At 42.5% G+C, this 14,340-nt stretch overlaps 1 long non-coding RNA gene across 2 annotated transcripts; it reads left to right on the top strand.

The window, feature by feature from the left end:
- Positions 1-9,772: 9,772 nt before the first annotated feature.
- LOC110674778 lies at positions 9,773-13,586 on the top strand. Of its 2 annotated transcripts, XR_002499186.1 has the most exons (4): positions 9,773-10,148; positions 10,216-10,328; positions 10,410-10,705; positions 13,218-13,586. It is a non-coding gene; the product is annotated as an uncharacterized LOC110674778 (long non-coding RNA). The 2 variants fall into 2 exon arrangements; XR_002499185.1 differs by lacking the exon at positions 9,773-10,148 and having other exon boundaries at positions 10,157-10,328.
- The last annotated feature ends 754 nt before the right edge of the window (positions 13,587-14,340 follow it).

Raw genomic sequence — 14,340 nt, 5'->3', positions numbered from 1 at the left:
AACTATGAGTGTTCCATTGCCAGAATATGAAAAAGTGCAAATTCTGCTGCAAAATTTGAGGCTTGACTATAAGAGACAGCTCAACTTTCTCCCGATATCCGACCTCCCGACCCTCGTGTCCGCCGGTCAGAAAATCGATGCTGTGAATTTCTCGGTTTACAACAAGGTTTTTGGACCAGAAAGGTCGGTGAACGCTGTTGAGACAGTAGATTCCGACACAAAGTCGAAGAAGGGTTTTTCGAAAGATAAGCAAAATAAACCTTCGTCGACAGCACAGCAGTTTCCACCTAGAAGCAACACCAATACCAATCCTCCTCAATCTCGTCAGCATCAGAACAGTTCCCAAACCGGAATCAACCCCTCTCGTGTCCCAACGCGTCCACCAATCACTTTGGAAGAAATGATCGATTCCCATCAGCCCCTATCCGGCAGACACTGCTTTAATTGCGGTAAGTTCGGGCATCGAATGGATCGTTGTGAACTTCCAAAGGGGGTCCTTTGCGCGAACTGTGGATTTCGAGGGTATCCAACCAACAACTGCCCCTATTGCATAAAAAACGCAATGGCAGCGAGCCAAAACCGCCGCCCGCTGAATCCGAACTTCTAGGCGTATTTCCCCCACCGTGTTTTGAACCGGCTACGAGAAATCTCTATCCGGTGTCTCCCGCTTCATTTACGATTTCATATCCATTTCCTAACGATAATCGTCCCTACACGTCAGTGAAAGTGTACGGTGTCAACTTTCGGGCTCTTCTTGACAGTGGAAGCAACCTCACCCTGATCAATGAATCCGTTTACAATTCCATTAAACCAAAGCGCATATTTCCGCTTCAAAACCCAATCAATCTGCGCACTGCGAGCGGAGAGAGACTCAGTGTTCTCGGGCAGGTTTATTTGCCATTTTTGTGGAATGGCATGGTCAAGATCGTCCCCACTCTAGTGGTTCCCAACCTGGCAATCAACTGTATCTGTGGAATGGACTTTTGGAAAGCCTTCCACATCCAACCTACCATTACCGGTTGCGCTATGGTTGAAAACATAGGAGACGATTCAAATCTTGAATTGCCATCCTCATCTTCTGTGCTAACGGCTTCTGAGCAGCAAACGATCGATCATGTTAAAACTCTGTTCATCGCAGCTCGCCCCGGCAAATTGTCCACTACTCCAGTGGCGGAGCACAAAATAGAAATCGCCGAGGAATGGCGGAAGAAGCCTCCAGTGCGACAATTCCCATATGTAATGTCCCCTAAAACGCAAGGCTTAGTGTCGGTGGAGCTTCAGAGATTGCTCGATGCTGGGATAATCGAGCCCAGTAACTCGGACTGGTCGTTGAACTGCGTGCCAGTTATAAAACCTCATAAGGTTAGGCTCTGTTTAGATGCGCGTAAGATTAACGAACGTACTGTTCGTGATGCTTACCCCTTGCCGCACCCCTGCCGTATACTTGGCCAACTTCCGAAGGTAAAATATCTTTCGACAATAGATTTGTCGGAAGCCTTCCTACAAGTTCCGTTGGAAAAATCATCATGGAAATACACGGCCTTCAGCGTGCAGGGCAAGGGGTTGTTCCAGTACACAAGGATGCCATTTGGTCTAGTGAACAGTCCCGCTACTCTAGCGAGATTAATGGATCGGGTACTTGGCCATGGTGTACTGGAACCCTATGTCTTCGTCTATCTCGACGATATCGTCGTGGTGACGGAGACGTTTGAGCATCACGTACAGTTGCTTCGGGAAATTGCGCGTAGACTGAACAGAGCCAACCTGATGATCAACATTGACAAGTCTCAGTTCGGGGTGCCGGAAATTCACTTCCTAGGATATCTTCTTAGTCCAGAGGGCCTTCGTGGAAATCCCGATAAAATTCGACCAATAGTCGAGTACGAGAGGCCCACTACGATTACCAAGCTAAGAAGATTCCTAGGAATGGCGAACTATTACCGGCGGTTCATCCCGAACTTTAGCAAGACTTGCGAACCCCTGTCGGATCTCCTCAAATCCAAAACCAAAATAATTGGTTGGAACGAGGCCGCGGAAAGAGCTTTCTGCTTGATAAAGGAGCAGCTGATCAGCACTCCTATTCTAGGGTTCCCTGACTTCACCAAAGAGTTCGTCATTCAGACGGACGCAAGCGACGTGGCGGTTGCTGGAGTTCTCACGCAGCAACAAGAGGATGGTGAGAGGGTTATTTCTTATTTTTCCCGAAAGCTCACCACTCCTCAGAAGAATTACCACGCCGCGGAGAAGGAGGCCCTAGCCGCGCTGCTCTCAATCGAAGCTTTCCGGGGGTATATTGAAGGATACCACTTCACTTTAGTGACGGATTCGTCGGCATTGACCCACATCCTCAAAACAAAGTGGAAAGTAGGATCACGATGCAGTCGATGGAGCTTGGACTTTCAGCAATACGACATGACAGTAGTACATCGGAAAGGCAAAGAAAATGTCGTCCCGGATGCTCTGTCACGGAGCATTGCTGTGGTTCAAGGTTCATCGACTTCACCGTGGTATACCTCCCTGATGGAGAAGGTAAAGAACAACCCCGACGACTACGTCGACTTCAAAGTCGAAGATGGTAGGCTTTTTAAATTCATAGTGGCCAAAAATATACCATTTGACTCGCAGTTCGAATGGAAGCAAGTCCTTTCCACCGACGAGATTCCCGAAGTCTTGAAATCGGTTCACGATGACCAATTTCATCCTGGCTACGAAAAAACGCTAGCTCGCGTTCGTCAACGCTACTATTGGCCAAAATGGCCAATGACATTAAAGTCTACATACAGGCTTGCTCCACCTGCAAAGAGGTCAAGCCGTCGTATGTGCAGACGACCCCAGAAATGGGCAAAATGTGCTGTGCATCTCGACCGTGGCAGATAATTTCCCTGGACTTTGTGGGTCCTCTGCCACGTAGTCGGAGGGGAAACCAGCATATTCTGGTAATATGCGATTATTTTTCCAAATGGGTAATGATCCATCCGATGAAGAAGCTGGATAGTTCAACCATGTGTGTGATTTTGAAAAATCAGTGGTTCTACAGGAACTCTGTCCCTGAAACGATAATCACAGACAATGGTAGCACATTCGTTTCCAAAGAGTTCAAAGAACTGTTGGACCACTTCAAAATCACACACTGGTTGAACTCCCGCTATCATTCCCAATCAAACCCAGTGGAGCGTGTCAATAGGACAATAAATGCGGCAATCCGCACATACGTCCAAGAGGACCAGCGCGCATGGGACACCAAAATCCCTGAAATTGAGCTGATGCTTAATACAAGTGTCCATTCCTCCACTGGGTTCACACCCTATTTCATTACTCACGGCGCGGAGCTAGCGGAGCAGGGATCCGATCATCGCCTCGCCCGTCATGGCAAAGAGCTGTCTGTGGAAGAGAGGGAAGAAAGACAGAAGCAAATGTTCACCAAGATTCACGAAATTGTCCGGCGAAACCTCGAAAAAGCCCATAACGTGTCTCGGGACCGTTACAATTTGCGGAACCGAACGTTCGCAAAATTTTTCTCGGTAGGGCAACTAGTCTACCGAAAGAACATGAAACAATCGTCGGCTGTCGACAACTACAATGCAAAGTTGGGGCGACAATACTTACCGTGCAAAATTAAAGCAAAGATAGGTTCTTCTTCATACGAGTTGGAGGATCTCAACGGGAAAAATTTGGGCATTTGGCCAGCTGTTCACCTGAAACCCGGGTGATAAGGACAACACAAAATCTTGGAGAACATTTGCACTGCTCCCTCTCTTCACCGCTTCTGCATCAAATCACCTGAAAAGACAATTACTACCGAAGAACATTCAATGTTTACCCGTTTATTTACATTCTTCCATTCTCAATCTGTTTCATTCATGCCTGCCTTGCCCTCGTCGTCGTCAGATAAACTGTTGTTGTTTTGATTTCTCCTCCTCATTCTCATCATTTTCATCAGCTCCTTTTTCTCACTCACTGTTTACATTTTCTGGGAGATTTTACCAGAGTCAAATTCAGGGGGTTGTTTACCAGCAAAATAAAAGCTGCCCAAGGTAGTTAAATTCCTACCTCCGGAATCGTAACGCTCGAGGGGTCTATTGCGACGAAACTAGACTCCCAAAAATAATTAGAATAGGGATCCCTAAAATTACAAATAATATGTAGTAGTGTAAATAATAAATTGCGTGTGTACGTGATATAATGTTGTTCCTGGTGGATCTTGTTTTTAACCAGGCAACTTTATGAATGTAACGAGTGAATGAATGATTTTGTATGAATGTTGGGGGGAATAAATGGATGTATGAGTGGAGAATATTTTTTTTACCGAATCAATTTTTCGGCGATTTTTGAAAACAAAATGAAGAGGTTCTAAAATGTTTATTTTCTCTTCTAATTGTAAGCTAGTTTTAAGGGTAGTAGTAGCTAGTTTTAAAAATAAAGTTTAATTTCTAATGTTGATGGAAAGAGGATGGACAAGATCCGATTTATTATGACGAACCATTTTTCCATAAGGCTGAATTTTCCTATTTCATATACTATTTCGATACAACTCAAACATTTAGCTCCTATTTCCGCTTATGATAATTAGGGAGTATAGTGGTCAGGCTCGCGCTGCAGTTTCATGTAATTTGAAGGAAAAGAGCCTCCACTAGTGATCAATCATTGCTTCAAATTATAACTTAAACTGCAGGGGTAGAGAGCCACTGTAGGAGAACTAACTTTCAGGGAATCTATTACGAAAATGAGAACTGATTCGTCCATTTCTTCATTTCGATCATGGATCGTGAAAGTTAGCCTCTCCCGGTAATTCCTTCAATCTTGGAGATGACAACTAATCTTGAAAAGAAGAGCTCCCATTGAGGAAACAATCACTTTTCCAGATTGGGTGTCACCTACAAGAGAAAAAGGTTTACCGCTACCTAATTATCCTAATATGAGGTGGGAATCTTCTGGCAGCCAGACTCTATGGCTGAAAGTTACGTGATTTGGTGGGAAAGAGCTCCTCTCTACACGGAAAAATCATCCAATTAAATCAAATCAACAGTCAGCTAAAAGAGAGCTGCCAAGACAAGAACTCCTAAATCGACCCTCTCCTAGTGGACAGACTCTATTATTAAGTGTTACGTGATTTTGTGAAATAGAGCTCCTCTCCATGGAAAAATCATTTCACAAAATCAATCTATCGCTTAACAAGAGGAGGGCCACACTTACCCCATACTTCCTGACCGATTTCCTTTTCAGTGGACAGTCTCTATCATTGATTGTAAAGTGATTTCGTGAAAAAGAGCTCCTCTTCATGGAAAAATCATTTCGCGAAAGCAAATTACACTCAATGAGAGGAGGGCCACAAAAGTCCTTGTACCTAAATTCCCATTCCCAACTTCTCTTAAAAAAAAAAACAACGTTTTTTTTATCCTGGAGTGGGGGATGAATGTAACCCCTCAAAATGGTTACATTGGTTATTTTGTAAATATTACCTTAAATAGTTTTTTTTTTATTATTATTCTTCATTCTTATTATTATTTTCCTCATCATACTTATTTTTATTATTGCTTCCATCATTACGATTAACTGAAATATTGAAATAAAGAATACACACTGAAATTGAAATAAAAGAATTTATATCGAAATTATCCCACCTGAACATCCCCATCCCGATTTCCATAACGCCGACTACACACCGCTGCTACCAACGACAAATGTCACCGACATTGGTAGCCGTTCGAGATCAGCGATGACATAAAACTGCTTGTCACCGGAGAGAAATCCTCTAATAGGTGAACCACCGTCAACACCACAAGTACGATAATTTTTATCCGGTATTTTTTTAAAGTAGTGAACCGAACTTGCGCACGGAATCAGCCATTGTTCTGGGAAGGACCGCGTAGTGAAGCATCCTTCGGTGAAAGTGTTCCAGGAGCTGGATTCTGCCGGCCAACCGGTGTTCAAGTGTTGTGAAGTTCGTGGAAGACCCAGTCACCCGTCCGGGCGGTTTCCGAGTGTGCTGGTCATTTGGAGAGATTTGCGGTCGGTCTAAGCCACCTACGCCTGAAGAACTCCACCCAGTCCGGGCCTTCAAACTTTCCACAAAATGGTCGTCGGAACCGTCCTCCAAAAGGAACGAATTGGGAGTCCGTCCAAGCAGCATCGAGCGCCGGTTGAAGCAACGCCCCGACGATGATCCTGTAACAGGTGTGTCCTACCCAAAATAACCCCCTTTTCCTAATATTTCGATACGAAAAATGAAATTATAACGTTTATTAAAATGTATAGAACGCTCTTTTCAATTTGTTTAAACGCTGAGCCCTGCTTCTCTCTCTTCTAATCGTTGGGTCCACCTTGGCCACATTTGGCGTAGGACTAAGTCCAAATTTTTAAGGGAAGTTTTTCCGCCTCCACCCAATTTCCTCACCGGAGTAATTTTGAACGACCCTGAGTCCCCAAGAAGGCCACATTAGGCTGGCCCAAAAAGAGAAATTCTAACACGTTCTTGAGCTAAAGTATGGCATTCTTAGGAGTCTATTATGTAAGGGGTCTATTTTGTAAATCGAGCAGATTCTTGTGACTCGTCTTTAGCCACTGTCGATCAAAGTAAGCATGCATATTTCAGATGTCACCCGTTGACTCCCAATAAATCCAGTCACATAGAGTGACAGCTATCGAAAAACTCAAGTGACAGAGCCATGTCGAGCAAATTTTTTGGTCGACAGTGACTCCAGTTGATTCACTTCGATCGACTCGACTTATAAAATAGGGCCCTAAATCGAGTGTATTCATGTGACTCGCCTGTAGTTATTGTCGGTCAAAGCAAGCATGCATATTTCAGATGTAACCCGTCGACTCCCATAATAATCCAGTCACATAGAGTGACAACTGTCGATAAACTCGAGTGACAGAGCCGAGTCGAGCAAAATTTTCGGTTGACAGTGATCCAGTCGAGTCGTTTTTGGTCGACTCGACTTATAAAATAGGGCTCTTAATCACCCTAAAAGTGGGAATTGGTTAGTTTTCATCATCCGCAGTACTGATAGGCACTTCTCCTCCGTTGTCTTGATCTTCATCAGTAGAGCTCTCAGCACCATTCAGGTGTTCATCGAAGAGCTGCTTCCACCTTTCAATAACCTTCTCACGTTAGTCTGTCAAGATGCTCTGAAGAGATTTGGTCTTGTTCGGATCTCAAAAGTGGGAAGGAAGTAGTAAATAGAGCTTGATGAACAAATAACAGTTTATTGTAGAGTTGTAATAAAATACGTCTGCTCTTGATGAGGGCTTGATTAGGAATAACCGGAATAACAAATCAGGTCGATGACGATTGGCAGCTCAGATCTTCAAAGCTAACTTTGATCACAGTTGCTGAACGATCGCCACAAATGGTAACTTCGATTACACCCTCTCTCGATCGTGTAACCCTAGATTCTTCCGGAGAGTAGCAAAACGATCACCATCTAGTGCCTTCGTACATATGTCAGCCAATTGATCCTTTGTTCCTATTGGTCGTACGTCAAGCTTCCCTTCGGCAACATGATCACGGACAAAATGATATCGGATGTCTATACCGTTTTGATTCATATTACGGACACTTAAGGCTTTAGTAAAGTACAACTAATCACTAAACATATAAATTGAATCGTTCTGTTCAAAACTTTAGCGTAATCAGGCCTTGCAAACACTTAAATTTCGAATGGTGGATGAAGATTTGGATGTGGAATCTCTTATTCGCTTTTTATCAATAAGAATGTTCGGCCTCTTCATGATTTTTATTCCGGACACTTTGATTCGAATTCCGGACAGCTCTTGAAATACACAATCAGAATAGTCAAATCATCAATTAAACGCACTAAGCCGTTAGAGAGATGTCAAAACTAGTTGAACATTGTAAATTTTTCATGGGTTGCTATGTAAAATGTTTATAAAAATCATCTTTAAAATTGGGAACTTTTTGACGGCGCATTTTGAAACATTTCGAGTGAAATCTTTCCCATACAAAGTAGAGTGTCCGGAATTTGAAGCTGTCAAGGGTTCGAATCAAAACGGTATGTTTAGCTCGTTTGGACTCCAAATGTTTCGCCATACTGATGCATCCGTGATTATCTTCGAACATCGTAACCGGTTCGATTTGCTTCACTCCTAAATCCCCCAGAATACCTGTCAACCATATAGCTTCGGCAGCAGCACAACTCAAGGCAACGTATTCGGCTGCGCTCGATGACATTGCAACACTTGTTTGTTTCTTGCTAGACCACGATATGGTGTTTCCATAGACTTGAAAAATGTATCCGCTCACTGACTTGCGATCTTCTCAGTCACCAGCCCAGTCCGCATCAGCAAAACCAATAAGCAGCTTCGCGTGGTCGTACCGTTTGAATTCCATCACTATATGTTGAGTTCCTTTTAAATAACGTACGACACGTTTGAGTGCCATCCAGTGCTGTTGATTTGGTTGTTGTTGAAATCTGACAAGGTACCCAACAGAGAAGCAGATATCCGGCCTTGTCGACATCATCGTGTACATCAGACTTCCTAGAAGCTCTCGATATGGCTCTTGGGTTCGCTCACCTTGGGTTTTATTTAGTTGTAGACCTTTCTCCATAGGAGTACGTGATGAATTGCATTCAGCCATACCGAATTTTTCAAGCATCTTCGCTATATTAGCTTTCTGCGATAATTCCATTCTTCCGTTTTGCTGATCGTATTGGATCTTGACCCCCAAGAAAGTGCTTCACTACTCCACAGTCGGTCATATTGAACACACGGGACAGCTGCAGTTTCAGGGCCTGAATTTCGCTCAAATGGGCTCCAGCTATAAGTAGGTCATCCACGTAAAGTACCCAGAATAAGGTTTTACCGGCTGTTTTTCCAAGTCGCACATAAAGACAATAATCATGTCTAGACCTCTTGAATCCGAGCTTCAAAATGACATTGTTGAATTTCTCGTTCCAACATCTTGGCGACTGCTTAAGGCCATAAAGGGACTTCTTCAGTTGGCACACTTCACCATGGTTCGCCCTCACTCCGTCTGGAAACGCCATGTAAATCTGCTCGCGTAATTCGCCATGCAGAAAAGCTGTTTTCACATCCATCTGGTGGAAGTGATACCCTTTTTGAACGCCAACTGCCAATACTGTCCGTATCGTCGTGAGTTTTGCCACTGGAGGATACGTCTCTTGATAGTCCAATCCAGGTTTCTGCAGGTAACCTTTGATTACAAGTCTTACCTTGTGTCTGATGACAATGCCGTTTTCGTCTTATTTAGTGCAGAAAACCCGTTTCGATTGTAACGGTCTCACACCATCCGGGCATTGAACAATCTTCCAAACTTGATTGTCCTTCAAGGATTTTAGCTCGTCGTTCACAGAAGCATACCAGAGCGCCCTATCATCACGGGAATTTTAACAGCAGAGGTTGCTCTAAAACCGGTGAAAAAATCCAGGAACTTACCTGGGAGTCTGCGCTCCCGTTCGCTGCGCCTCGTGGTTGACTCTATGCAGTCTTCACGTCTTGAATGCGAAGGGAGCGCCTCAGGTTGTGTCGGCCTTCAACTTGAGATTCGTCCTCGTCTGTACTCAGTTCATCGGGGAAATTTTCGGAAACTTGATCAGCATCATCATCATCATTATCTGTGTCACTTTCATGGCCGGTTTCCACATCGTTCGCAGCATCATCAACTTGATTCTAAGTCGTCTATGAATGAAACAAAATAGCGGGATCCATTCCACGCTGGAGGATCTATGGGTCCACAGTCATCCGAGTGTATCCGATCCAAAGCACGACTTGTTCTTTCACGCACGGGAAAAAATCTGATCCCATTATCATGATTTACGAATCATGAAAATTATAAATTGCTCTTGGGACGAAATCATGATTCAGACTCATGATTTTTGAAGCTGAGCTACCACTATCATGATTCAGAGCAACCATTTTCATGAGCTCCAAATCATGACCATGAAAAGCGTTACGCACACGGTGCACCTGTCAAAACGTGTTTAGCAAAGCTTGTGCAAAGCATAGTTGGCAGCGCATTCACGGAAAAGTTGCCCTTTTTTTTAAAAAAAAGTTCACTTTTATTGCCGGTTTCCTGCGCCGCTGTTGCTCTACTGTCGTTCCTGCTCTACTATTCCGTTCCTGCTCCGTTGATATCGAGCTATTCCGGCACTGCAAAACTACCGGTAAGTGAAAAAAACGCATGCAATTCAATACAAATGCTGACAATTTTCCACCGTCTTCTCTGTTTAGCCGTTTCATTCTGTTCCTTTCCTGCCGTGGCTGTTGCCCGTTCCGGCTCCTGTGTACCCGTTCCGGCTCCGCATTGAGGGAAAATTCTTCCGGCTCCGCTCTACTAACTACCGGTAAGTGATACAAAATTAATCCATTTTTGCGCCTGTAATCGAAATCCATTTTGACCATTTTCCACCGTCTTCTCTTTTTAGCCGTTTTATTGTCCCAGTGCCACTGTCGCCATTCCCGCCGCGGCTGTTGCCGTCCAATAGGTGCATCCGTTCCGGCTCCGCATTGAGTGACCAGCTCCGCCCTACCAACTACCGGTAAGTGATACAAAATTAATGTATTTTTGCTCCTCTAATCGAAATCAAATATTGACCATTTTTCACCGTCTTCTCTTCCGTAATAAGTTCCCGATTTGGTTGCCGTTCCGGACGTTTCGTTTTCAGCCTTGGCTGGTTCCGCCCAGTAGGTGTTCCCGTTCCGACTTTCCCCACAACTACCGGTAAGTGTTACAAAATGAATCTATTTTTGCATCTGCAATGGAAATCAAATGCTGACCACTTTCCACCGCCTTCTAATTCGTAATTAGCTTCCATTTCCATTGCTGTTTTGGGTGCCCCATTCCCACTCCTACTATCCTGTCCATAATCATATAGTCGACGTAAGCACTACTGTAGTTTTCAACACAATCTCTGTTGTCTAGCAACAAATAATACAAATTTAAATATTTTTATCAGACATTCAATCTGCCGCTCCACACATAATTGTCCCATGTTAGTTTTTGACTCTTTCTTTCTGTCTCGACGTTCCTACTAAAATTTGGCCTGCCTCTTCAACTCAGTGTTCCTTTAGCACTTCATAGTAATTAATTGAAGAGATTTCTTTGCCTGCCATTGCACGAATAATTATTGTACATTGTGTGGCAAGCATAATGATAATCTATGCCCAGGGTGTCGAGAAAAATTCTTCCTCGGCCGGATCGGGAATCGAACCCGTCGTCTCCGAAATGGCGATCCAAAGCCTTAACCACTACGCTACCTGGAGACCCAAAGTAACTGCATATCAGCCCCATGATGGAATTGAACTGACCAGGAATCATCATAAGGATCTGCTTTCGAGGTCATTCTATTTTTCTATAATTTATTATAATATTCTAACTTCATTGTAACTGTAACTTTATTATCGTACATACATTATTGACCCAATTTTGTCAGCTCCTGTTTGGAGAACATGTTTTGCTCTCCTTTAAAATTTAAACATATTTTTCAACTTTTTATCGCTCTATTTTTTAGTTTTCGAAAGCAGTTTGATGATGAACCAAACAGATTTGGAAAATTTTCATTTGTAAAATGATGACAGCATAAAGATTGTCGCAAAATGGAGCTGACAAAATCGGGTCCATGTTGTATATTGGCTAATTATAAGTGATTTTTCAAACATTTGCATGAATTATGTAGTTTGAAACTTTGATAACGATTTTCTCAATGCCAACTTTTTTCATATGAAACTGTTTTGCAGATACAGGCAATACATTACACAAAAACAATCTAATAAGAAGAATTTGAATGCTTGATACGGCTGACAGGTGAACTGTACATTGCATCCCATTCAAGATATTTGAAAAAAAAATAAAAAACATCGTTTATAATAACTCAAACATAGTATTTTATCGAAAGGCACAGAAGTTCGGAAGCATAATGGAGCCGAAGTAGAAAAAACATCGTTAAAAAGTTGAATGCAGTTCTCTGTCTAAGCCAATCAGTTCACAGAACAGAGGTGAGTTATTAAACGAATTAGAAAGTTGGTGAGAAAATGATTAAGTGAGGGATTTAGTGAGAATATGGGTGATTGGGTGAGCTAGTGAGAAAATGAGTTTGTGAAAAGTTCAGGGAGAAAGTACGTTAGTAAGAAAGTAAATTGGTTGGTGGGAAATATGTTGATGAGAAAGTGAGTTTGTAAAACAATATGTTGGTGAAAAATTGAGTTGATGAGAAAGTGAGTTCTTAAGAAAGCAAGTTAACAAGAAAGTGAGTTCGTGAGAAAGTTAGTGGGAATATGAGTTATGGGGAATGCGAGTTAGAAAAATATGAGTTAATGAGAATATGAGTTCAAGTCAGTTGATGAAAAATGAGTTGGGAAGAAAGTGAGTTTGTGAGAAAATGAGTTGATAATAAAGGGGAAGGTTTTAAAGGTAGTTTGGAGCCCCTCCTCCCTCTGGAAAGAGGGAAAATAATGTGTAAAAGTGAAAAAAATATTATTTTTCTTTTTCTTTGCAGGTATTCTTCTAAATGAATCACTTGATTGATTCTAAATGTTTCTATATTTACCTTTGGACAAGCTGAGGACCACTCAAAGAGAATTAGTCCGTTTGTTGTATAAAGATAATGATTAAGTGTAATATAATTTGACTTGGGTCTCCAGTTAGCCTAGTGGTTAAGGCTTTAGATCGCCAATCCGAAGACGGCGGGTTCGATTCCCGGTCCGGTCGGGAAATTTTCTCGACTCCCTGGGCATAGAGTATTATTGTGCTTGCCACACAATGTACAAATCATGCAAAGGCAGGCAAATAAAGCCGATCAATTGATAACTGTTAAAGTGCTCTACTACTGTAAAAGTACTCTCTACACAAGTTGAAGAGGCAGGCCAAGTTCCAGTAAGGAACGTCGAGCCAGTAAGAAGAAGAAGAATAAAATTTTACTTGCTTCAAATAAAACTATACCTTGTATTCATAGTGACAGAAGCCCTGATAAATGTAGTTAATATCAGCACAGAAAATCATGATTATCGACCATCTGCATATTCTGGATGTTACACATTCTTCTTCTTCTTCTTCTTTCTGTCTCAAACGTCCCCACTGGAACTTCGCCTGCCTCTTCAACTTAGTGTTCATGAGAACACAATTATATCAATTGTACCACATAATGTATAGCTGCACTTCATAACAAAGTTGTCTTTGAGTATAGTTTTATGCTTTATTATTTAATTTCGTATTTACTTTTTCTTTTTTTATACAGAACGCAGGTGATATAGAAGGGAGGATCGAGCGGCGACTGAACCATCTCCGCGAAAAATTTGGGGAATCATCGCTACAACCTCAAATTGTCGCAGTGGGCACGAGCAACTCAACAAAAACAACGATGGTTATTTTTGGCGGCGCGGAGTATATCGCAGATAATATTGTGCATGCTGTATGCATTTGTATGCATATCACTTATGTGCTAAATTTGCGATATACTCCGGACTGCAAACCGCTGTGGCTCTTTGTTCAGTCATACCTGTTCAAAATCCCGGCGTCCATTATTGAGCTCCCGAAGAGCACACGTGATTTGCTAAAAGGTATAGATAATTAAACTGGAAGATCGTTTTCTTTTTCTTGAAATAATCTTTTTTCAAGTGAAAACAATAGAATAAATGGATTAAACTCAAAACCCCAAAATATGTTTTAAATAAATGTTGTACTCACAAATAGCTTAAGGTGAAGGTGCAGTGCGTTTACTTTCAAAACTATGCATTTTGCCTCGCGTTTTCTCGAGCACAAATCTGAAAATCTGCCTCAATCTGAAAATGTACCACAATGTTTACTGCGAGTGAGCGAGCAACGAGTTTTTTTTTTTTTAAGGCACTCCTTGCTCGTGGCCACTACTGTGCCGGAATCAGTTTTATCTGTATCTTCCTTACCGATACAGTTCTATTTTTAACTAATCTATATTTACATCTGCTTTCACTCTCTTCTGCTCTTTTGCTCTCACACCGAGCAGGTAGGAGAGTGCTCTGCTGTTAGTCCAATCGATTTCCATAAGCCATAGTCCATTGCTCTTGCGGTGGTTCGTTTTGCCGTGTTCCTGAGTCGTTTGAGGCTAGCTGCCTGCGAAGTGGGTCAATTTGTCTCAGTCACCATCTGATACTTGCGCACCATTCACATATGTGGAGTTTTGTGTGAGGAGATTCGGCCGACAAATTTCGGTTACCACAATGGCGCATCTTGGTAGGTATTAATTTGAGTTGAGCGAGTTTGTTTTTAAGTTGAGAGTTGAACGTTAGTTTTTGGAGCGACAGGTCTCCAATTTGACATATTTGCCAGAGCGACAGGTCTCTGATGATTTGTTTCACGGAGCGACAGGTCTCCGGTGATAATTT

The sequence above is a fragment of the Aedes aegypti genome, chromosome 1 (genome assembly GCF_002204515.2).
Source record: "Aedes aegypti strain LVP_AGWG chromosome 1, AaegL5.0 Primary Assembly, whole genome shotgun sequence".
In the NCBI taxonomy this organism is placed as follows: Eukaryota; Metazoa; Arthropoda; class Insecta; order Diptera; family Culicidae; genus Aedes; species Aedes aegypti.
This window is presented reverse-complemented; position numbering and strand designations above follow the sequence as displayed.